Source organism: Ailuropoda melanoleuca, chromosome 11 (genome assembly GCF_002007445.2).
Source record: "Ailuropoda melanoleuca isolate Jingjing chromosome 11, ASM200744v2, whole genome shotgun sequence".
Lineage (NCBI taxonomy): Eukaryota > Metazoa > Chordata > Mammalia > Carnivora > Ursidae > Ailuropoda > Ailuropoda melanoleuca.
The window spans coordinates 8348521-8364794 of NC_048228.1; the positions used below are offsets into that span (position 1 = coordinate 8348521).

Below are 16274 nucleotides of genomic sequence, written 5' to 3' on the forward strand. Positions count from 1 at the left end.
GAGAGAGGAGGAGGACAGGGAGGACGAAGAGGAGAAGGAGGGTAAGGGGACATGCCACTAGCACGGCTCCCCAGGCACAACCAGCCATGCGAGCCTGGCCCAGGCTGCTCCCCCACATGGTCATTAAGACTATTCACGCATTCCTCCTGCATCCTGCTGCCACATCTGGCAGATGTGGCCTTGGATGCCAGCGAGAACAGCTGTCCCCAGACGTGCCCAGCTGCAAAATGAGGACTCAGAGGTGTTGGGAAGGACACAGAAGCCTTGGAGGGATGACCAGAGGGACAGTGCTGTCAGGAGGCAACCACACCACTGCAGTCACCTGCCCTGGGCTTTCGTCTTCTCATAAATGAGAAGCTAGAAGTTGGCCTGGCATTTTGTGTCAGGTGACGGCAATCATGTAGTGTGTCTGCAGCCAACGGCCCTGGCCCCTGCATCTTTTCCTGGAAGGGAGGAGTATGACCCTGCCCTTCTGGGTCCTGGGGACTGTCCTGCCATTTTGCAGGATAGTCCTTCTAGTCTCCATGGGGGAATGTTACCAGACAAAGAAAATCTCAAATTGGAATGTAAGCTCTGTCTTCGCATTTTGCCCTTGGTAGATTGGGGCTCAGAGAGAGGCAGTGACTTCCCTAAGGAAGAACAGGGAGATAAGCTTAGTTGTGTTTTAGACCTAGGAAGGGGACTCTGGGAGTGGGCACCCAACAGGGACCTAGTTCAATGGGGAGCAGCAGAATGAACAGATAAATGTGGTATCTCTAACAGCAGGCAAATCTTGGTTCAAATCCTCTCCGTCACTGACTCTTCTGTGACCTTAACCAAGTCCCTCCCCTCCCTGACCCTCAGTTTCTCCATCTGCAAAATGGGAACAATAATGTGGTAAAGAATCTGGGCTATAGAATCCAACTGCCTAGAGCTGAGTCCTCAGTAACTTACTCTCTGGGCCTCAATCTCCTCACCTGGAAATGAGGGTGATAAAGGACTCACCTCCTGGGGTGGTTGTGAGTTTAGATGAAGTAATACATATACGGGGCCTGGCAAGCAACAAATGGTAGCCATTAATTATTAATGATGCTAATGTAGTCAGTAGCATCCCTTGCTGCCTGAAAGGTATTTTAACTGCCTGAGCACTGATGATCTCTCTACCAGCCCTTCATTCCAGCTCAGGGGCCCTGGCCACAGAGTTCTCTGGCACAAAACATTCCCCACCCTGCCCACACTGGATGTGCTGGAATAGGAGCTGGCACTGGGGCAGGCCATCAGGGCCGCACAGATTTCTGACTGGGAAAATGCCAGAAAAGCTCTTCCCTGCTGTCACTGCTGAGGCCCAGACGGGGCCTGGTGGTCAGGGTTAAAGCCGGCTTGGCTCCTGGCGCCAGTGGGCCAGCCAGGCTGAGGCAAAGGGAAGCACTGGCCAACTTGTGCCAGGAAGCTGAGGCCAGAGGGACAAAGGGTCAGCACAGGGTGGGGTGGGGCGGGGGAGAGAGATGGGGCTGGAATTGCATGCTTAGTCATGAAAGAGCTCACACACAGGCAGGTGCACCAGGACACTTAGATGCTCCTGGAGAGGGTCTGGGAGAGAGGCCCTATACATGACCCTACTCTCTAACACTTAGGCAATTCAGCTGGGCACTCAGAGCCCCCCACCAAGTGTAACTGAGTTATTCTGGAATGTCAGCATCTTCACACCATCTCTAAGGATCCAACTGAGTGGCCAAGTCCATGTCCCTCCTCCTTTTGCCCTCATCTCAATCATGGCCCAGGTGTTTGGAGGTGGGCGTGTGCCACTGTTCATGGTCCTGAAACACTCCGCCCGTAAGGACTGTGCTGGGGACTTCTACCTAGCCTCTTCCAAGTAGTTCTGAACCAGGTGATGATCTTTATTCCCTGTCTTGATAAAAGGTAGGCAGTTTCTTTTACTGATGCAGAGCCAACAGATTTGTGACTCTAGGCTTAATTATTTATGTAACCGGTTTCACGTTCTCTTGGCAGTTCCATTACATGTACCGCTACTGCCATTCACCCCTGAAAAATTGGGGATTCTACACTCCCCATGGCCTCCTACCCATTCTAAACTCATTCCTTCTGCTCACACTCTCCTAAAAAATCAGTTAGAGGGGACCCAGAGCTCACTATATTTGTGCTCTCATTTGTCAAGTCGGAACAAGAGGCCAGAGCGGAAGGGGCACCAGGACCACAGTGGAAGTTATAGTGAACCCGGGTTCAGCATCCAGGTCTCTTAACTCCCTATCTATCTCATTCCCCATTGCTTCCTATGTCTGCTCCCCTGCCGAGGGACAGGGGACCCACAGGCAGCATGGAATCTCTTGCCAGGGCTCTGTCCATATAGAAGAAAATAGCTACCATTTATTTCCAGCTCATGCCCCCCACTGTGTTGCTTTGTGTTTCTGCACAACATTCCCTGAATCTCTGTCCATGAAGAGGTGTGACCATAGTCCCCAGTTTATAGATAAGGAAATGAGCTCAGAGTCATGAAGGGATTTTCCCAAAGCCATAAAGCTAATATGTGATTGAACTGATTCAAGCCAGAACTTTCTGAGGGGCATTTCTGACCTCTCCCTTGACAGGACTAACAATGAGACTCTCAGGAAATCTATTTAAAACCTTCAGCCTGGAGGTTGTACTCTCTCCTACACAGTGGGATAGTCTTTGCTAGTGCCACACTGTCCAGATCTTTGGCAGGGTCTTGCCCTTCCTTGCCAGTGCTTTGGCCCTGCTATGTGTAATACCCCTTAGGGTCTAATCCTTGAGTGACTTCCACTCTTGAAGACCTCAGGAAAACTTGGTCTTTTTCAGATGCTGGGATCAGAGCAAAGGCCCCTAGAAACATGGATGGGTAGTAGGGTGGTGTGGGGGGAGGATTATGCAGCAGAGTGAATATTGATAAGGCTGTAATTGGTTTTGGGTTTGTTGTTGTTGTTGTTGTTGTTGTTGTTGTTTTTTCAGAGCCTGGGTGTCTGCAGGCCCAGGCACTAGGGCTAATTGTTGCAGGCAGTTAATAACTTGGATCATATTCACTCTGGCGCAGGCTGCTTGCTTCCTTGGAGGAGGCAGGCAAGGCTGGGAAAGGAGTGTTAGGTCTGGCTGCTTGTAGAATTCTGGAGGCAGGAGGAGAGGGTTGCCATCTGTCCAGCCTCCCCCAGGCCCTATCTTGTAGTGCCCCTATCTCAGCCTGGCCCTATCACCTTTCTCCAGAACTTCCTCTCTTCTCTTGAATTATTGACCCCCTTCACCATAAACTCACACTCACCTCCTGAGCAGAGCTCCAGGGAGAAGGAGGAAAGATGGTGCCTTGATAGAAGCTCAAGACTGAACCCGGGGAGGCCTGGGTCCAACCCAACTCTTCCACTAACTTCCTACATGACCTTGAGTCGGAAATTCCTTCACCATGAACTTGGGCAAGTTTCCTGAGCTCTTTTGCATCCATTATATCAAATGAAGTGCAGTCAACCCTGAAAGTCATGGAAAGAGGGATTGATCATTCTACCCATCTCTATATATAACTATAACAACATGTAACTAAATATATAACTAATTATCAGATGGTTGCCTATAAGTCCGTGCTCTACCTCAGCTGAAAAGATAATTGCAGGCATATTATAGGCTCAGATCATTATACTCCCATTTTGCAGTTGAGGAAACTGAGTCTCAGAGAAATGAAGTGACTCACCCAAGATCGTACAGTTAGTGAAAGACTACTACATCTAGAGCTCTTTCCAATTCACCCAAGTCCACTTTCCTTTATTCCATGATTTCCTGGAGAAGTGAGACTAGAGGTTGGGGCCAAGAGCTCCAAAGTCAGTGTGTTAGCAGATTGAAAAGAGAGTTACTTTTAAATGTAATTATTCTATTCCCTGATGTTAGAACAATGGAGCAACTGTCTTAATCTACTATATTTTTCAGGATAAACAATTCCAACCCTCCCCATACACTCTTCCCCTGAGCTGCTCAACCATCTGGTGAGAGACTTGGTTTGGATGCAGTTCATCTCATCAGGGGTGGGGCAAAGAAGTGAGAAGTGTTATGGTCACCTCCAGCAACACACCTCCAGGGCATCTCTTGCTCAGCAGGCCACCACCATCATCATCACCATCACCATCATCATCATCGTCACCACCACCACCTAACATTTATTTAGAGCTTGGTTTGTGCCATACACTGTGCTAAATGCTATTTGTGCACTGAGATTTACTCATTTAATAAACTCTTTATAACCACTACTGTGAGATAAGAGCTTCTTCCATCCCCATTTTATAGACAAAATAACTGAGCTCAGCAAGGTGCAGTGACTTTCCCAAGGTCACACAGCTAGTAAGGGGTGGAACAGAAATATGGCTTGACTGGGAGTGGTGGGCTCAGAGGTTGGGCTCAGAGGCCCTGCTTCAAACATAGTTGGAGAGAAAATGAAAACAGAAATAAAGGGATGGGAATGAAGGACAAAGCAGCCCTTTATAGCTCAAACCCCTTACAGAAGAGCTTTTCAATTAGTTGTGAAGACAGAGTATAAGGGAAGCCGCTTATCGGCACCAAGAGGCATTTAAATCAGACCCAGGAAGAACTTCCAGCAGACAGCATTGGAGCAGGGAAGGGGTGGTGAGGGGTAAGGGGGGGTACAGACTGTTGGGGATGGAGAGTCTCAGGCTCTGCCATCTTTCAGATCACTGGGGTAAAGGAGGGTTCAGGGAGGTGCCCTGAGGTTGGGCAGGGATCTCTGAGTCCTGCATCCCCAGTCCCCCATAAACACGCGTCCTACAGGCAGAGTGGGGAGTGGAGTGAAGAAAGTCTGAGGATGAGGCCCTGCGAGGAGGCTTCTCATGACTTTCCATACCCGCGCCAGCTCCCGCTGCCACCACCAGTTCCACTTTATGGCAGGCATATTTCAAAGGCCCGGTTCCATTTGCATTTTTAAAACTCTGCTGATGGCCTGGGAAAATTGCATCTTTTCAGTGTTCTTGGGCACCACGCTCCCTATCTCCTCCCCCACTCTGTGGGCCTCTGCCTATGCATCCTCGGTACCCAGAAATCATCCTCGGTACCCAGAAATCCCCAGACGAGGGCAGAGCAAGCCCATCCCCCACTGGAGATCATCTGGAGACCCCCAGAGGCAGGGAGGGCTTGGAGGAGGGTGTGGCCAAGGTGGCCACAGCTGTGGCTAGCTAGGTGGCATGAAGCTAGGATCCTCATCCGCTAAAAATATTTCCCAGGGCAGTGGGGGCTGTGTCCCCAGGTATGGCCTGAGGGTGGCACAGCACCGTGGAGGCTCCCCAGTGGCATTCCCTGTGGATCTGTCAGACTGAGAGCAACAGTGCAAGAGGCTTGGAGAACTTTGAGGATGCTCCCAGAAGCAGCCATCAAACCAACTGAGAACAGTAAGCCATTCACCCGGCAAAGAAAACCCTTTGCTCTCAGCTGGGCTTGGGAATACATTTTGTATCTCCCCTATTGCTCCCTTAAAAACCAATCTTTTCCCTGTTTTCCTTCCTTCCACCCTCTCCCATGGCTCCACATTTTCTGGCTTCCCTCTGGGGTGTGGCAAGAGAGACCGGAAGTTTGGGGGGCAGCAACACACATACTCCCCACTTCTCAGGAGAGGCCTCCCGTCTCTGTCTCCCACACATCACAGCTCAGGGTGGCATCCTTCCAGTCAGGAGCTGCTTCCAACCCTAAATGTCTTCAAGGCCAGATGAAGCCACTGGGAGTCTCTTAACAGGCTTGGCCAGTCTGGCAACGGCTCCCCTGAGGATCCTGAGCACATGGGGAGTGAGTGCTGGGGCAGAGACACTGGCTCGGGCCATTTGCTTCTGCATAGATGAGCCCTCAAGGCATCCAGGGTCATAAATACCAATGTGTCCAGTTGGCAGTGAGTCAGCGGGTACAGCTCCCAGGTACTGGACACCACAGAGCGGGAATGGCAGGTGAGCCACAGAGCGGGAGCTCCACTCAGCACCTTGAAGTTAGAGGTGCCCTCAACTCAGTTTTCCTCTTTTAAAGAGAAGGGCTGGAGAAACTGGCATGGGTTGAGTACCCGGGTGTGGGTGTGGGGCTTGGTGTTTCTTTTTAGAACTCTCTTCTGTCCTTATCTCCCCCAGAAGCTGGAAACTTTCTGCAGGCAGAGTTGTGTTTCCCCGGTCTCTTTCTTCCATGCTCCTCTCCGTACACATTCTGAGGACGTATGATAAACTGGCTCACCCCTCACACAACAGTGGCGGTGGCCTCCCTTCTTCCTGGCTTCCGTAAGTAAAACCTCTCCATTTTGCAGCTGGGGTCCTGAGGCTGCTCAGCTTTTGAGGCGGCCCCCTCAGTTCTCCCCTGGTGACACCAGTATCGATGCCTTCTGAGTCCTGATGGAGAGAAATGGGCCAGGCACTGGCCTTTGCTGCCCGGCCCCTTCTCCTTGTGGCCTCTCGGACAGGGGTGTCAGGCAGACCACGTGCTAGAGCTGGAGGGATGCCCTGTCCCAGGGGTTGGCATGGCTCTGGGCTCTGGAGCCAGAAAGGTGAATGGAGAAGGAGGGAAGAAGGGACGGTGCCAGGAGCCCGGGTTTGGCAGCTCCCTCGGGAGAAGACCTGGGGATCCCCTCGAGTGTCCAGGCGGCTGGTGACCTGCCAAGGCTGTGCGAACTGGAAGACAGGAGCACAGGCGGGAGAGAGACCTGGGGACCTAGGAAACTTGGGGGCAGGGCAGGAGTCACGGCCTGGGCCGTTTGCAGAGGCATGCATCGACCCCCAGGGGTCGCTACTCCGCTCGCAGCCCCGCCCGCCGGCATTGGGAGCCCGGTTGTACCACTGCGCGGCTCCCGCAGGGGGAGAGGCGGCCACCGCGGCGCCTGGAGGCGGGCTCCAGAGACAGCGGTGCGCGGCGGACCGCAGGCCCTCACTGGCCACTGACGCAAGGCCAGGCGGCTCGGAGGCCGGAGGCGCCAGTGGCTGGGGGGCGGCGCAGCTCCAGAGCCTGCCCCGGACACCCCCACATCCCGTGGTAGGAGCCGGGATCCAAACAAAGGCGGGCGGCGAATAAAAGGCGGCGGCGGCGCTGAGTGCTTGGGTTGCGCGCTGGGGACCAGAATCAGCCCCAGGCTGTGCGCGGTCTGTGCTCTCTGGAGCGGAGTGGGGAACCCTGGCCTCCTGCAGCTCCGAAGAGCTTCTGCCTGAGACTCCCGCGAGGGGACAAGTCCTCACGGCGGGGTGGCCGCAGCCCCCAGCCCCTCCGGTGCGCCTCCTTCCCGCGCCCGCGGCTCAGCCAGCTCAGCTTGGCCAGCCGAGGTGAGTGCGACGGCCGCTGGGCGCCATCCGGGTCGGGGCTGGGGGGATGCATTCCTCGGAGGAAGGGGCAAGCCCTCCGCGCCGCCCCCACCCCGGCCTGCGTGGGGCTGTGTGTGAAGTTCTCTAGTTCTCCAACCAGCCCTGGGTGCAGGCCTTGGCATCCCCGGGAAAGCCAGCTGGCGATGGGCAGAGCCCGGAGCTTGCCCCCCGCGGCCGGGCCCCAGCTCCGCACCAACTCCTCCCGGGGCCGGAGCAGCTTCGTTCTGCATGGGTCAGTTTGATGTCCACAGTTGGCTAGGTTTCCGATCTCCGGGGAGGCTTCCGACCTCCAGCTCCCTGCTCGTCCTCGCGGGTGGATAACTGATTCCGTAAAAGTTGAGTGTCGGTCTAGAAGCCGCCCGGGATCCGGCTCTCGGCCGGACTAGAGCGGAGGGACAAAAAGGTTAATGACCTCCTCTCCATCCACTCCCCACCTTAGCGCACTCCGTGCTTTCGGCCGGACATTTCCCGAGTCCTGGAAAGCAATTAACCTAGCTGCAGGTCCAGTCGAGCGCGCGGGAGACCGGGCGGGCGATGGAAGCCGAGAGCGATAGGGTCCCCGGGCCCTGCTGAGACGAGAGTGAGGGTGGAGGTGGGCTGAGCGGGGGCGGGGGGGCAGTGGCGGCGCTGAGGTTTGGGGTAAGATTCCTGGTGCAAGTGGCGCGGAGTCCCATGAGCCAACCCCGCCACTGGGAGAACTTTTCCCAACTCCCCGGGGAGACCCGCAGCTGGACTGGGAAAGCGCCTCCAAGGCAGACTTGGAGACTTCCTTTCCGAGGCCCCTGTCTGCTCCACAGCTGGCGCCAGGTTCCTGCGGTCCCCCTGAGGCTGGGCGCAAGTACCCTCCCGTCCACGCCCCGGGTCAGCACCGCGGACAGCGCCGCGAGCCGGCCTTGGAGATCCACAACCCCCGCGCACGCCCACGGACCCACGAGCCCACTCATGCAGACCCACAGACCACCTGCAAACAATCTCCACACAGACTCAGTCCACTCATGCAAATATATATCCACTACAGTCCATACACAGAGGGATGATCCGTCCACTCACACGTGGACAAACTCAGGTCTTCCCACAAGCATTAGTATCTGCGCGGCGTCTTCCTCCAGGTCCTGCTGTCTCCGGACATCTTACTAAGCCCCAGACTCCAGAGCTCCTCTCTGGATGCTCACAGGGATACCCAGTGATTCATGGAGCTGCTCAGGATCCCCACACAACACACACACAGAGACACACGCTTCCTTGGTGGGGGGAAAGAACCCTCCCCCACCCAATGCAGACCTGAGCAGGAAGCCAGGCATCTGCCAAATGGAAGGAAGAGGCTGTGGCCCAGTGGAAGCTGTGGGCAGAGGCCCAGCCTTACAGAATCTGGATTTTAGGCTCAGAGTCCATTTTGCTCAGCTCACCACCCTCATGCCTGCTCCCCTTCCTCAGACCCTACTCCAGACAAATCTCCTACAACCAGGGTACACGCCCCTCTTTCTGCATCATTTTTTGCTTGCACTTTCTCTTTGTTTCCCTGCTCTGTTCTCCTCCCCCATGTATCTCCTCTCCATATATATATATATTGTCCTTCCCAGTTCCTCCTTCCCAGCTGCCTTCACTCTCTTACCAACTTTCCTTCAGCCTGGGTCTGACTCTGTCAGTCTTCGCTCCAATATGGATACAGCTGACCCTTAGGGGGAGCCGACTCCATTCTCCAGGCAGATTCCATGCCCCCACTCCCCTCTCTCTGAAAGTCTGACACCGCCCCCTCCCTGCCCATGGCCTCAGAAGCTTCCCACCCCTCCCTGGGAACATGTCTAGGGCCAGATGCCCCAGAGCCCCAACAGTCTCCCCAAGGGGCCAGGATTCCTCTGTTCTGGAATCACAGCAAGTCCCCACCCCATGAGGATTTTGAAGGATCTGGTACCCATGTTCTGGCTTGCCCTTTGATACCTCTTCTGCTATTGCCCTTAAAATCCAAAACTGTGTTGGAAAAGGAAGAGTCCCAGTGTGATGTGGTGGAAAGAGCACTGGAGTGGAAGTAGGGAGACATGCATTCCAGTCTCAGCTTGACCACAGTCTCCTAGCGTGTCCTTGGTCAAGTTATTTCCCTTCCCTGAGCCTCAGGCTTCCCAACTGTGCAAGAACAGTGTTGGCTGAAGTGACCTTCAAGGGTCCCTGTTTGGTGCTAATAATGTGGAACATTAACTCACTCTTGAGGGGGGGTGGGATTGAAAATCAGGGTTTTAACCTCAGAGGTTACAGTACCTCCCCCCCCTGCTCAAAGTATCCACCACTGGTGAATTCATCCTGACCCTGAAAGAGGAATGTTCAGATGATTTCCTTTATAGGACCAGAGATGTCAAGTAATTTTGTTGAGGTCACATTGCTGAAGTGCATTCTCCATTGAGGCAGACATTGATTCTGCCTCAGTTCTGCTGGTGGGTGCTTGGTGAATGAATGAATGAATGAATGAATGAATGAATGAATGAATGAATGAATAGAAGAGTAGGAACTTCAACCTGGATCTTCTGACTCTCAGAGCCTTAGAATTATTATTTAAGCCCTTTTCTCTGACAGTTTAAACACACTTCTCTTGTCTCCTCATCTCCCCTTCACTCATCTGGTCGTCCAAAGGCAGATGGAGTTGTCTGAGTTAAGGTCCTTCCTCCCTGAGTTAAGGTCAACTCTGGGCTGGTTGTGAATAACCACAGAGAAGGGACTCACTGAGCGCACCTTTAGAGGCCTGCCTGGTGGGTAGGGTCTTGGCAATCAGCCCCAAATCCTTAAGAAGTGGACAAAATCAGCTGTCCATGGGCAGCTGGCCAAGATCTGAGGCCCGAGGGAAGACAGTCACTGCTGCCATTTGACTGAGTGGCCACTTGTTACAGCCCCACGAGCTGAGTACTGCAAAATCGTCTTTACAGATGAGCACAGTGAGATGCTGAAAGATGGGGTGGTTTCCCTAAGGGCAGTCTTCCAGGCCACTGTCAGTCATAAAAACAGGCACCCAAAAGTGGTGGTGGTGGTGGTGACAACAGTGGTCGATAATAACGTTATTGGTATCGATAACAATCAGCCTCTTTGGTTTTCTCCCCCTCTTTGAAATTCTTTCCCCACCTGAACCTCTTCTCCTCCTTCCCCCACTCAAATATGGAGAGATTGAGGGCTGGACCAGTGAGGCAGGGGTGTCTGATTGTTGGTGGGTCCGAGCTGAGAGAAAGCTTGTCATTTTAAATCCTCCTCCCCCTGCCCACCCACCCCCAACCAGAGCATGTCTCCTGCCAGAAGAGCTGGGAGCAGTGTCAAAGTCTGTCAAAACACCCTTTCAAGCTGGGTTCCAAACGCAAAGCCCAGGGAAAATAAATAAAGAGGGCAGTGTCGGCCCGAAATAGAAACATGCACCAACTCACAAATACGCATGTTTTCTGAAAGTCGCATTTCACGGGCAGACAGTGCAGCTCACACTCCAGCTGCTCGACAAAGGCCAGAGGCATGGATGCTGCCAGGATAGCCCAGGGAAGGTGGCAGAGCCTCCCCCAGCGAGCCAGCTCCCTGCCTGGCCACTGGGAGACCAGACGGCCACTCCTGCTCCTCACCAGCTGGAAGGTACATGGGTGGGTGGACGGCAATTAGCATGCGTCCGTGTGGTCATCAGAGCTCTTTGGAAATGGGCACCATTCAAGGCTGATGGCCTCAGGTCCTCTGCCTTCCAATGGGAGCAGCAGGCCGGTAATAACAGTGCTGACTATGGTGCTGCCATTTGTTGAGTACCTACCAAGTATTTACATATACTATTTCACTCAACCTTGTAACCACCTCATGGAGTAGGGATCATTATTCCCATTTAATACGCGGGAAAACCAAGGTTTGGAGAAGTGAAGAGGCTTGCCCAAGGCCATACACCTAGAAGATGCCAAACTAGGGACAGATTTTTATCCAATAAACCTTAAGTCCCTATTTTGCCCAGTACTCCACATTGTTTCTGGTATTCATCCATCCATCCATTCATTGAACAAACAGTTTTTGTCGAGAAACCATTTAACATGATGATTTTCAAAAGAATGTGAATTCCTCCACTGGCCCCACCAAAGGTGAAGGGTGAAGGGCAGTGCTGTGGCCTGAGTTTAGCTCTAGCCATCTCTCAGGGGCCAGGGGTGGGTACCTGAGGTTTCTGGGCTAGGGCTGGGACTGGGGGCTTTGCCTCAACGTCTTGGACTCTGTCCCCAACCATGGGAGCCCAAACCTGTCTGCTTGTGGGTGGGCTCAGGTGGGAACCCCCTGTGAAGCTTGAAATAGGAAAAATGATTTAACTCCATGAGACGTCAGGGCTTTAAGAGGCCTCTGCAGATGGGAAAGTGACTTCCGAGAGGGCGAGCTGCCCAGCAGCACACAGCAGCACATTGATGGCAGACCCTGAATGCCAGGGAGCCAGGCTGGTGAGTGCATGGGAAGCAAGCATCCAAGGGACCCCAGTGAAGGCGCTCAACCGAGGCAGGCAGTAAACATAATACTTCCTTTCCAAGCGCAGGGGTGAAATGCAGCTGGCTTTCACTGCATTTCATACCAAGTCCTCTCCTCTGCACCCTGCATCCCTACCTCAAGTCTGACCCTGCTGACCTGCCCACGTCCCCACCTCTGCCATCATCATAAACAGCAACACTAGCAAATACAGAACTTTTGTCGTGTGCCAGGCACTGTGCTAAATGCTTTACACGCATTAATTGATGTAATCCCCACAACAACCCAGAGGTAGGTGTACTTACTGCACTTCACAGCTGAAGGGACAGAGGCTAAGAGAGGCTGACTCACCTGCCCAAGTTCACACAGCTAGCCAGGACGTAGGTGGAGCCCACTGAACCCCCGTTAGCAGGTTTATTCTGGAGGTAAGGAAGGGGAAAATCCGGAACCAAAGCCAAGGGGAAGGAGGAGCTGCTGGGCAGCAGCAGGCTTTTTATATTATACCTCCAGGTCTTGTCACGCTTGCCGGCATTTGTGCCAGGAGGAGCTGTGTCTCTGCCAAAGCCTGGAAGGAAGAAGCCTGGTTCAGGGTCCTGGGACCATCCCCTGGGGGACTTTACTGAAGCGTTGGGTCTGGGTATGTTTCTCCCTGAACTCGGAGGAGAACCCACCGGGCAGGCGGAACCCCTGGAGCATGCCCTTGATTCTGGCATCCTGCTTCCTTCCTTTGTTCGTCCTTCTGAGGGAACTAGACTGGGAACCTGGGAAATTCAGAAACAGCCATCACATGGCAGATCTAGGGTCTTGCTGTATGCAGTGAACCTGACCATTGGACATGAGAAGTCGTTGGGGTCAAGGAGAAGGAGCAGCTTGGATTCAGATGCCAGTGGGTGCCATCTAGGTCTTTTATAGGGGATGCTTCTTGGAACCAGGGAATGATGTCCTGCGAGACAGTGTCCAGAGGCTTAAACCTTCTCTACCAGAAAAAGTCTTCTCCTTAATCCCCCATCCCACACGTCAACTCAGGCAGGCCCATGGTGTGCCAGGTACTGGGTGCAGAGAAGGAAAAGCCTGCCTCTGTCCTTGTAGGGCTCACCAGAGTCTCCCATTCCTGCCTAGCATCTCCTGCCTGAAGCAGAGGCAATGACTGAAAGCGATGGCTTCTCTAGGTCCCCTACCAGGAGTAGAAGAGGGACCCCAGTGTCCCTCAGACCCCGGTGGCTCAGAGGACATGATCCAAGCAAGCAGTCATTCTAGGGTCAGGAGAAAAGCTTCCCACGGGTGGTGCCTGCAGCACACTTGGGAGTACTTCCCAGCTTGATGTCCTGGTGGGAGATGGGGTGTGGTAGGGAAGGCTCATGCCCACCCAACCATCTGCCCGAAGCATCTGACATACATACTGGCACCTGGACAATGTGTCCTTTGCCAAACCTTAATAGAGGAGACATGACTGCCAGCTGGCAGCCACTCCTATCATGGAGGAGAATGTGGTGATCTTGTCTCTGGGGAAGGCAGCTTAAATGGGGCTGAGTTGGGCAAAGGGTTTGGCAAACTGGTGTTTCTGGGATGTTTGGGAAGGAGTGTCCCTCTCCCCCATTCTGGCCTTTGCACTGTGCTGGAGGATTTCTGGTGTCCTTGGCTGGGAGAGCTCTGCGAGGTGACCACTCCGGTGATGATGATTCTAATAACAGCTCACATGTTTGGAATGTTTACTACTTGCCAGGGACTGGGCTTAGAGCTTTATTGGTATTACGATTTCATCTTCATACCTTCCCTGTGAGGGCATCACTATTATTATTCCATTTTAAGGATCAGCAATGTGAAATGCAGAGAGACGAAGCAGCTTGCCAGTGAGGAGTGGAACGTGGGCAGGCTGGCCTCAGGTGCTGTAAGCACAGCCACCATATGATGACTGAGGCCCTGCTCTGGCCTTGATATTAGCTTGATTTGGGTCTCTAAAGATTGCAACCAAAGTACCTTTGGTTCCTTCAGTAATCTGAGCAATTTGTACGTATGGGGCTGTGTCCTGGTTGACAGGGCGACCTGGATAGACCATTTGCTTCTTGACTGCCAAGCAGCCAAACAGATCATGTTTCAGATGTCCAGACGTGCACAACATCTGGCAGACTGACAGGACTTATCTGGCTTTCCTCCAGATGTTTCCCCTTTTCATTCCACATAGACACAGCTGGGACTTGGATCCCTCTGGATGACTGCGTGTGTGAAATCCCTGGTTGAAAAGTATTTGCTGGCTTTAAAGCATCATCTTATGACTTCCCATAGGCAGGATGTTGGTTTTGGTTCCTCTCTGCTATCCAGGCCTGAGACACATTAGGCTAAACTAGAGAGAAATCAGGCTTTGGAAAAGTGTCAGCAGCCAGAGGAGAAGACCTTGCCTTCCCTTCTTCAAGCAGAGAAGCTGGAAAGAAGCTGGCTGGTGAAGAGCATGGCAGGTAGTAGGTGTTGCATGTTCCTTGCAAGGTTTCCTTACTTTCTGACCCAGTCTTCCAGAGACTTTGAGCAGATGGTTCCAGAGTAACAGAGCCAGGAATTTGTGATGAACAGGGACGTGTCAGCCAAGAGGCACTCTTGGGCATGAATGAGCTTAAGAATAGATCTGGGGTGGGAAGTTTCGTAGAGCCTTCTGGGGAAAAGGAGTTCAAGATAAAGGCAATTTAACAGAAAGTGTTTATTTTATGTTGCGAGCACCAATGAGTGAATGAAGGAAGATAATGAATGACTGAATCAGGGAGTGAGTGAATGAATGGTAAGTGGCCTTTGACAGTCAGGTCCTGGATTTGACCGAGCCTGACCCCAAGTACTGACAAAGGGAAGGGACTTGTTTTTGTCCCCTGAAACACCATTCAGCTCCGGATCAGCTGAGAGAGTCTGAGTCCTTGAAACTTGCCCTCTCACTGCACACCGCCCCCCCCCCCATTCTGCTGGACCCTCTGGTCACAGGGCCCCTCTGGCTCTGGCCATGGCAGGGATTAGAACCAGGGGCTGCAAAGGTGATGGAGGTGGCAGCCCCAGCACCTTCAGAAATCTGCAACGCTCTTCACCTTCCCAGCTGCTCCCCAAGCCCTAAGCTGCCCCATTTTCTCTCTTGTCACACTTCTGTGTCCTGGCCCTTTGGGGATTCCAAATGACAACTGGGTGGTGATCTGAAAGCTCATTGAGTCCAGCATTCCTATTTTACAAAGGGCAAACTGAAGACCCGGGAAGGAAGACTAGCCCGAGATCACAAGCAGATAGGAGACAGAGCCTTATTACTGTGGCAGGATTTGGGGAGAGTTGCCACTGACTTAGGATAACACTGCACCTTTGAGCAGAGTGGGGAGGGGGGGTAGAGAGGGACTGAGATTCTCAAGCCCAGGTAACTTTACTGGGGTCTCTCCTGGCCTTTGGGGCTGGGAGCAGCAGTTAGTTCCTGGGGCCCTGAATCTCCCAAGCCTTTTATGGGAAAGGCAGCAGCATTGAGGAGGGATGATACTTGAAGATCTGCTCTTCATCCCAGGCCCTCTGCTCTGACTGCTCAGCTCTGACCCTCAATTCCTTCTTTGTAGGTAGCTGCACCTTCCCGGAGTGTGGGCTGAGGCTAAGAGCCAGTGTCAGACTCCCCACTCTGTCAGGGGCCTCTGTGCTGGCCTCATGTGCGTGGAGGTACCGGGTACCCCTCCTAGACTGACCACTCAACCCCCCACTATAGGCACCTGAGCTGTCCATCATCAGTGTAACCAGGAAGCCCTTCCCCGGGGCCACTGACCTGTGCAGGAGCTGTGAGTGCCTTTCCACTAGACACCCAAGTTAATGAACTTGCTTGTTAGTCCCTGATGCTTCTCTCCTCCCTTCCCTGGGGCCAGAGCTGTGCCTAGACTGTGGCCAGAAAACTCTGGGGACAGACACTGAGAGAGACAGGGAGAGAGAGAGCAAGAAGGAGCTCACATGTGTGCACACCAGTGGGGATCGGAAAGGCTGACTCCACATCTCAGAGAGTTTTCAAACCATGTAAGACTCAAATAAAATCAAATATAGTGAGAAGAGTATCAAAGCTTATCAGGAATCTGGTTCAAATAAATCCCTTTACTTCTTTTAGCCTCCGTTTTCTTGTTTGCAAATTAGAAATAATTCCTAAGACTTGGAAACCCATATGAAAATGATCTACAAGCTGTAAGTTACTGCAGAGACGCGCAGAGACGCAAGATCATTCGGTCCTCCAGGATGGGAGGGGCAGGGAGAGCGGTGGCTCTGGCCTGGGAATACAAGGGCCTGGGGATGCAAGGGCCCAAGCAGCCTCTGGCATCTCCTTGCTTCACTTCTTTCATCCGGTGCTGACCTCCTTGGCCCTCCACAAGCCCTGGCAGCAGGGGCTGGGGGAGACCTGAGGGTTCAGAGGGGACATTTACCCTGAGGTTTCTCCCTTTTTTTGGCGGGGCAATCAGGCTGGGGTCCAGCCTTCCTAGAGCTCCATCCCATGGTGGCCTCTCTGTGGGTTTCAGCACACATTAT

The 16274-nt window shown here is 53.2% G+C and overlaps 1 protein-coding gene across 2 annotated transcripts in view; it reads left to right on the forward strand.

Moving 5' to 3' along the window:
• The first annotated feature begins 7044 nt into the window (after positions 1 to 7044).
• Positions 7045 to 16274, forward strand: part of DISP3 (dispatched RND transporter family member 3) — a 47402-nt gene continuing 38172 nt past the window's right edge. For both annotated transcript variants that reach the window (XM_034671572.1, XM_002922749.4), the window contains exon 1: positions 7045 to 7280. The gene's annotated coding sequence lies outside the window, so the exon portion shown is untranslated. The remainder of the gene's footprint in view (positions 7281 to 16274) is intronic.